Here is a 9045-nt window from a genome sequence, read left to right as displayed (position 1 = left end):
CCACGTAGGTAGTTTTTGTATGCGCGCTTCTGAACAAAACAGAGATAATATTAGCTAGAGTAAGTACCAATATATGCTTCTCTCGTGTATGTGATCGCTGCTGATATTGATAATTTTGTGACACAAAACAGATCTGTACCATCTTTTATTTGGTGGAATGCTTTGATGTACAAACAAAGCTGTAGTATTTCTTATGTAGCCATCTCTGTTTTATTACATTAATGATCTTTTCTTCATTTTCTCAACTTGGTATAGGTACTAATGTATGCTGTATTGGAACAGATAGCTAGTGAGTGGAGTATCACGTCCCGATAATTCTTCTATTCTGGCTAACGCAAAACTCAATGGACTTTGGCCTGCACACTTCAACCAAGTCATCTCGGAGCTGCCCTGGCAACCGCCTACATTGCTGAGGAAGACATGGACACGACGTCCTGGGCGCAGATGGAGCAGATCATCTGAAGTCCCAATAAAAGTTGACTCTTTTGTATCTTTGTTGTGATCCGGTTGCAGATATTGCTCTGTTTGCGGATAGTAGTTATAAGGCAAAGTCTCACACTGCACTTTCAAGTTATCCTCAAACATATTTACTTCAGTTCAGACAATAAGCTGCACCAAAGTGCCAGGGATATCTTCATGCACTGATTCTTCTTGTCATATCTTTGTATGCTACAGGGGAGAGAAGTGTAGCCGCCCAGGAAGCATGGCGGCGTGACTGGCTTGCTCGCTGGAGTACGCGTGCATCTATTGGATGGTGCGCGCGGCTCCGTTCAACTTGCCTGTCTGCGTCACGCGCATGGACATTAGATTGACGTGCGGCTGCCTGCACACTAGCAAGGGGGTGTCACTCACCAGGACACGACGGCGGCAATGCAAGCCAAGGGGGGCTGTCGTTCGCCACGCTTTAGCAAGGAGCGTCTCCTTTGAAGAGGGGGTGGCGTTGTTCGTCGGTCTCCACCTGGGGCTTCTTCGCGTCCTCATGAGCACAATGGGGAGCCGCATCGATGAACAAATCCGAGTGGATCGCTGCCTCTCTAGTCTACTTCACCACTTCCTGTACATCTCACCAAGGTGTAGCTTCGGGTGCAGCAAGGTATACCTCTGTTGTTCCTGGAGTTGCCAAAACAAACTCTCGGCTTCATGCTAGAGTTGCAGGTTACTCGGTTACGTGCTCCCTTTTTCTTGTAGTAGTCCATACTGTAGTAGTCCATACTGTATGTTTCCAGGATTTTCTTACTTTAATTATGTGAAAATTCATGTAGGCTTTACTGCAGCGGAACCAGGATGCAAAGGCTGCAAGTGGTTTATAAAGTTCAAGTACTGTGTACCTGGTGAAGCTACTCACTTTAGGTGAGTCAGTGACTCCCATGGCATCTATGTTTGTACCAGATGGTCCTGAACATCTGGTTTGTCATGTAGTTTTGCTTTCTATGGTTTTATTTTCGCACTGATATCCTGTGCAAGTACGAGCTCCTTGTGTGGCTTATTTTGTAGGAAAATTTCTTGTTTATGAGATGATGTTGACAAGTAGAGTGCCCAGATGATTGTTAAACTGGCATTCCTTTTTATTGCTTTCATGGATTATCTTAATCTCTCTTAATCATTTTTCTTGATGGTTTAATATGAATGATTGCATATTCGCGTACAAGTTTAAAATGTCAGATTAGTTTCCTTGAATGAAAGTTTTTTTCATGTAGAGCTGTTTTCATTCATAGCATTACCATGCCTAATTCAGATCACTTAAATATTGACATAAGTCTTGAGTAATGGTACAAAATCAGATACTCCCTCCGATTCATATTAATTGACTCAACTTTTTCTAGATACGAACGTCGTATCTAGACAAAGTTGAGTGAATTAATTTGAATCGGAGGGATAATTCCGTTATCAGCAATAGAGCATTGGCCGTTGACATTATGCTAGCTCTTTGGCTATTTCTCTTTTTTTAGTGGGCCTAGCTGGTACTACACACAGGTTATTGAGAGCCAATATATAAGGTTGTTGTATGTATATACTGATGAAGGGAAGATGCTTTTGTCACAGAAAAACACAAGTCAAGAATTGTTCTATATACTAGTGTTCCGAATTGTGTGGTACAAGTTTTTATTGTTTTGATTGGCGTCCTAATTTATTCTTCTAGATATCGTATCTGCTGACCATCCGTTCTTGTTCAAAGATAATGAAGAGGAGGACGAGAAGACATGCAGGGTATCTGGACCTGTAGCTGGTTGCAGCCTGCATCACTTGCAAGCTGGAAGACCCTAAGACAAGGAGGAGCAACATCATATGCCTAGCTTGGTCGAGCTATCAATGCGCAGCAGCTTCCTAGCACCTTAATTAGCTCTGCGATATGGCTTACAATGCATTGAGCCGAGATTTCAAGGTTCGAACGAGTTCTGTAACGCAACAGTTTCATGCTGTAGATCAAGTTTCCTTGTCGTGCATTGTTCTGTATTGCGTTATCTCCCTTTGATTAGACCCCTGATTGGTTGACATTCATTGTGCTTTTAGTGTTTTTCTTATCAACCTGTGTTAATTCTTATTTTCTATGTCATGTGATTGCTGGAAATTTAGTTGAGGTCTTGCCAAAATTTCGAGCAATCTGGCCAACTAGTCTAAACATAGGAACCATCACCAAAACAAAGTCTTCGTATGAAACTGTTAAGCGAATAATTCCAGCATATCAAAAGCGACCTGTCAGTATTTGTTTGAACAAAAAATGATGTCAATGGCCCAACTAAAAACACAGGAGCGAAAACCAAGCGTTTCCAAGGGACTTGAGCGGCATGACTCGATTTTGGCGGGGAAACATCTCTCTGGTGTCGGCAATCGCCAGGACCTTTGCCATCTTCTTTGTCCTTCTTGTGATGCTTCTTACAATACCTACAGTAAGCTGCGGTCGCACGGATTATGAGCGATCTGGTACCCCACTTGGTAATTACTAGACAGAAGACCATGGGTTCAGCCTTCCTTCAAATTCTTAGAATTGGCGCCACCTTTTTCATCTCCATAGATTTGCCTCTATTTTTTATTGATTGGCTCCATCCGTTGCCTGAAGCACAACGGACAAACGGGACGGATTTATTTGTGAGACTATATGCCCATCTGCCCTACCCGCTCTCATCTCATTTTTGGAAAAGGCTTCGTTTCCTCCGGAGGCTGCGAGCAACGCAACCTCCGGGTCAGGCTTCGTCCGATCAATCCATCGCGTGAACCTTCCGAGCGACACGCGTCCCATGCGGGCCCATGACCGCACGGACGACTTGTCCTCCTCCTTGCTCCTATACTCTCCTCTTCGCCAGACTACAGAAAGGAATCGACAGCTGCGGTCGCTCCGACGCTCCCTTCCATCTTGCGCAGCGAGCCTCCCGGCTCCGGCAGCCACCTATCCCCGCCGCCCTCCACTCCAGCCGCCACCAATCTTCCTCCTCCTCCTAGATCTCCGGCCACCGCGCCAACCGCCACCAACCTTCTTCCTCCTCCTAGATCTCCGGCCACCGCGCCCCCTACTGATACCCCCACGACGCTGAGCACTCGCAGTCGCCGACCAACTTCAAGTTCTTTACCCTGGAGGTCCGTCTCCATTCGCTGGGTCCGAGGAGGAGACCAGGGGCGCCCAACCGAGCGTGCAGAGAGCCACAAAGGGAAAGCGGTGGTGCTACCATCGTCAGGGGGCGGTGCTGCAAAGCAAGGAAGGGGGAGCTTCAATCGACGACGCGTGGAGCTGCAAAGGTGGGCGGCGGGAGCTTCAATCGACCTTGCATGGAGCTACAATGGTGTGTGGCGGCAGCTGCAAAGGTGCACGACCGGAGCTCCAATCGACGTTGCTTGGAGTTGCAATTGTGCGCGGCGGGAGCTCCAATCGATGTTGCCTGGAGCTGCAATGGTGCGCGGCGGCCGGCGGGAGCTCCAATTGATGCTGTCTGGAGCTGCAATGGTGCGCGGCGGGAGCTTCAATCGACGTTGCCTGGAGCTGCTATGGTGCGCGGCGGGAGCTTCACCCGACGTTGCCTGGAGCTGCAATGGTGCGCGGCGGGAGCTTCAATCGATGTTGCCTGGAGCTGCAATGGTGCGTGGCGGGAGCTACAGAGGTGCGCAGAACGTTGCTGCAAAGTTCTACTGCCAGAGCTGCAAGCGGCGAACGCCGTCGTTCTCAGCGCCGCCTCGTCATGGAGGCACCGGAGCCGTCGTCGCCGCCGAGTGCCATCGCAATTCTTCAGGCTCGCCGACGTCAACATCGCCTCCGTGCTGCATGTCCGCCACCGGGAGTCACCGGCGGTGCTGCAAGGGAAGCAACGTTGCTATGATGGGTGTCTTCTCCGGCGACGGCGACGGTGCAGGCGGCGGTGCTGCAACGATGGGTGTCTTCTCCGGCGACGGCGACGGTGCAGGTGGCGGTGCTGCAACGATGGGTGTCTTCTCCGGTGACGGCAACGGCGACGGCGGGTTGGGGTGCTGATGCGAGAAAAGCGCCGGCGGCGAGCTGCAAGCCGGATTAACGCGCTCCATCGTGCTACAAGCGTGGCCTCACGCCATGGCTTGGAGGCAGAGCGTAGCGCTTGTGGATTTCCCGTGTGTGGGTATTTTTCTTTTCGTTGTTTACTCTGTTCGCTGGTGGTCCTGGGGACACGTGTCGGGTGCTCGAACCGGAGGCTCGGGAGGAAAAATCCTCCGGAGGATTATCAGCACGACCCCTCATTTTTATGCATCCGGGTTTTTTGTTGGGAGTTGAGAACAGGTAGGATAAAAAAGCAGCAGCCACGATTGGGAATTAATGCATGGCCTAAGTTATTTATTCGTCTCCGTCGGTTAATTTGCCCATATTTAGAATAGACGGCCTACGTCATAGTCTGACTTCGGTTCAACAAGTTAGAGGCTAAATCAATCTCGATTGGCGCCATGGAGAGGATACATGAATTAAACTAAGCTGTGTAACCCTTACGCGGGAGATCGTGGCAAGGTCACATGTTTCTGGCCGTGGATGTGGAGTGATGGACAGTCTGAGTGTGAGAAACTCTCATGAAGCGAGGCTGGGTGATGAACCTGAAGACCTCGCTGAGACAGTGAGATGGACTCCAGTCCTCTAAAACAACCTCCAACAACTGAAGACAAAATATAGAAGTCGTCATCGTGCTCGGGATCTCCAACGATCTTGCGAGCAAAACATATAAGAGATGGGCATGTCCTCACCACACGTTGCACAACCTAGGGCTTACGACAAAGACTAAAATACCAATGATTGATTCTATGGAGGACGGGCTCGAACGCACATCGCCGCTTGTACATGTGGTCACCCAAAGAGTTTCGCCACACGATTGCATGGTCATGCTCTTTGTGGAGAATAAAAACATGGATGCATGCGTTGTACTCCCTCCGTTCCAAAACAAGTATCGCAGGTTTATCTAGATTGATATGCATTTATTAGTAAAACATGTATAAATATATGCAAATCCAACTAATTTGTGACATTTAATTTGGGTGGACGCTACCATATCTTCCTTATCTTCTCCTTTTATGCTAACCACCGTACCATCGTACATGTGGACGAGCGACCCGCCCGCCGCCGTAGATTCTCCCGCTGCTCTTCGGCACCGGACTCCTTCGCCGCCAGCAGAGATCTAGCCGGATCTCCCGCGCGGGACTCCCTCGCTGCCGGCAACCATGTGCTCCTGTAGCACTCCTGCGCCGCCGCAAGGTGCGGGCATGGCTGCCACCACGCCCGTCGTGGGCGGCCAAAATCCCAGCTTGCCTTGTCGTCTTCCCCCTGCACCCTTAAGCTCTAGTAGGGCGCTTGCAGTCTTTTGTCGCTGGTACAGATCGCCTTCCAAGCTCCGTCCAGATTTGCGGCGGCAGCAACCTCCCGTCGAGGAGACCCTGGCTCCTTCTTCTGTAGCTCGTCCGGCAAGATGGTTCTCCGGCGAGTTTTCCGTAGATGTCTCTGAGGACATTCTTTGTTGGTACAATAGGACAATTTTTTTGCTATACTGAAGCTCGGGCTATATGTAGGCTATTTCTTTTTGAAATATTTAAAAGAATAATTTAAATTTCGAGAGAATTGGTAAAAAGTCGTAGAAGTAGGAAAAAAAAGGAACGGAGCAAGGCTTTGGATTTGACGTACAAGTACGTATATATATGCATGGTGAAGGGAGCAAGTGAGGGAGGTGGCAGCTAGGCAATAAATGGAGCGAACGGAATTGGGCGCGCTTTTGGTCAACGAAACGAGACTCGGCTTCTCTTTCCTTTGCAGCGCATATAATTTTTCGTTTTTTTTTTGGATGCGCTTTTGGAGTTGAACTCGCACGGCACGGGCACAGGCACAGGCACGTGAGGGAGGAGATTAATGAATTCGTTTCTGATGCCAGCCTGGACGCACAACACGGATCCCACACGGAAACGCACCGTCGCGCGCGCTCACGCAGCAGACAGCCGCAGCGATCGACCCGCAGCAGAGGATGGGCCTGTGGCGCGGCGCGGGGCTCAGTGGCTCACGGCCGTGTACGACGTGCGCGCGCTGTGGCCACGGCGCGGGCCGGTGGCGCGGTGCTGTGCGTGGAGTTCGACCCCTCCGGCGGTCCGCAGCTGGCCGTGGGCTCGGCCGACCGGCGCGCGGCCGTGTACGACGTGCGCGCGCTGGGCCACGGCGCGGTGGCGTCCATGGACGGGCACGCGCGCGCCGTCACGTACGTGCGCTGGGCGCCGGCGCGGAGGGTGGTGACGTCGGCCGCCGACGGGACGCACCGGCTGTGGGAGTGGCCGGCGCCGGCGGTGTCGGGCGCTGCGCGGGAGGTGCGGTCGTACAGCGGCCACGTGAGCGGGAGGAGCTTCGTGGGGATGGGCCTGTGGCGCGGCGCCGGGCTGGTGGCCAGCGGGTCCGAGTCCAACCACGTCTTCGTCTACGACCTCAGGTGGGCTAAGCCCGTCTGGGTGCACCCCTTCGGCCTCGCCGACACCGACGCCGGCGGCGGCTTCGTCAGCGCCGTCGCATGGCGGCAGGGCGGCGCCGACGCCGGCGGAGGGGCGCTCGTCGCCGGCAGGTCGGACGGCGTGCTCAAGATGTTCACGTGCCAGCGCCGGAATGCTGATAACCCACAAGTCGACGACCAATAGCGCGCGAAGCCACAATCCCTGTTTCTTCGGATGCACACCAATAGTGCGTGTGTGTGATTCATTCTTCATGCCTTCCAATTTTTATGATTATACTACTTGTTAGAGTACTAGTACTGGGAAAGAGAGATTATTTCCATCTTCCTCTTTTTCTATTTCTGATTTTTGTGACTTGGCTTCCTGACCAATTTTTATGTACGCACTGATCTATTTTTTAAGCAATAAAATCAAAAAAATTCTTGACCCATTACACTGCCAATTTATTTTGACCGCTATGTTTGACTATCTTTTTATATATCTCGGCTCACATTGGAGTTCATTTTTTTATAAATTCTTGACCCTCTAGGCGAAGTTCATTTTAACAGCTATTGTTGATCTTTTTTTGTATGTCTGTCTAATTCCCAGGTGACTAAGAACTTTGCGGTCAGTTGACATAAGTCTAAGTCGTCACACACGACGCACGCGTTGGCACAACCCCTCCTCTCATATTTATAGACTCCAAAGTTTGAGGTTTTAATTTCAAGGAATTAATTGGAGGGAATGCTATGGCGGGAGGAAAGTGAAGTTGCACAAAATTTCAGCTCTCTCTCTCCTTCCCGGTCAGCTGTTGCTAATTAAGCGCTGAGATTAATTACATGGACCGCCGAGATCGATCGATGCGCAATCCTGTGCCGCGGATCGGTGACGTGGAATCATGAGCCGAAACCGTCGTGCGCGCGGAGATTGATTCTCGATTGATCGCAGTAATTGCTCAAGGATTTCCTTTTTTGCCTAACTATTCCTTCCAAATTGTAATCACATCCCTTGTTGATTATCTCGCGGTAATTGCCGGTTGATTTGTTTCCTAATAACTGCATATGCTAATCACGTTCCCTTGTTGTGCGTAAGTGTCCAATCGGCCAGTTGCGATCGATGTTAATTAGCTGGATACATTCAACGTTTGAAACCCAAAAAACCGTTTGAAACCGCACTTGATTACTCGTCCTGCAACATGGCAGCTCCGGCGTCCGAGCGGTTGGACGAGATCCTGGTGGGTGCGGGCATCATGGGAAGCTGAGCGGCGCACGCAGCAGCGTCGCATGGGCACGTGTGCTCCTGCTCGAGCGCTTCGATCTTCTGCACCACCATGGCTCGTCAAACGGCAAGTCGCGCACCATCCGCGACACGCCGACACCTACCAGCATCCGCACTACCCGCCCATGGTCCGCCTCGCTCGCGCCCTGCCTCTTGGGCGATTCCTAGTACGATATGCCGACGCCGCACCTCGACGACTCGACCTGGGTCCCAAGGACGAGGCCGCACTCGTAGCTAGCCACCATCGCCAACGGCGGCATCATGGAGCTCACCGCGCGCCGGCCTGGGTGGAGCGACGCCAAAGTGGGCGGAGGTGTTTATGGTGGCGAGCAGCGAGCTGGGCTGGGTGGTGAAGGCAGGCTGTAGCCATGTCCCAGGCGCTCACCGTCAAGATGAGCGACAAGGCGTAGGTGGTCGACGTCGCCGGGAAGCAAAGTGCCCCACCGTCAGTTGGACAGCGCGCCGAGTGCGTAGGCGGTGACATTCTTCTAGAACGCGAACACCGCCTCCGTGTGGTCTCTCCACCCTTACGTACGAAGGAGCTGCAGTTTGCTGTTCTCGATCTTGGACGAGTGCCTGAAGTTGTTGTTCTCGCTCTTGGACAACATGCCGTTGCTGTTCTTGATCGTGGATGACATCATACCGTTGCTGAAGTCCAGTCCATGGTGTGAAAGGCGCTGTGTACATCAAACGGTGCCAGACCGCTTAGACCGTCTAACCAGCCCGTACTATCACCTTCTGCCTCAGCGCGGTTTAAACCAAACCAGTCCAATTAGGTTTGTTTGAGGAACCAGTAAAAACCGGCCGTCTCAAACCGTGAATGCCCAGGCTTACCCAGCTCGGTGTGCGTGCTGACTCCTGGCCGTG

The 9045-nt window shown here is 51.6% G+C and overlaps 1 long non-coding RNA gene across 1 annotated transcript; it reads left to right on the top strand.

Moving 5' to 3' along the window:
- The first annotated feature begins 682 nt into the window (after nucleotides 1-682).
- Nucleotides 683-2271, top strand: LOC124686136. Its single transcript, XR_006997732.1, has 3 exons — nucleotides 683-1093; nucleotides 1263-1350; nucleotides 2177-2271. It is a non-coding gene; the product is annotated as an uncharacterized LOC124686136 (long non-coding RNA).
- The last annotated feature ends 6774 nt before the right edge of the window (nucleotides 2272-9045 follow it).

The sequence above is a fragment of the Lolium rigidum genome, chromosome 2 (assembly GCF_022539505.1).
Source record: "Lolium rigidum isolate FL_2022 chromosome 2, APGP_CSIRO_Lrig_0.1, whole genome shotgun sequence".
Taxonomy (NCBI): domain Eukaryota; kingdom Viridiplantae; phylum Streptophyta; class Magnoliopsida; order Poales; family Poaceae; genus Lolium; species Lolium rigidum.
The sequence above is the reverse complement of the archived record's forward strand: the minus strand, read 5'-3'. Positions and strand labels throughout refer to the sequence as shown.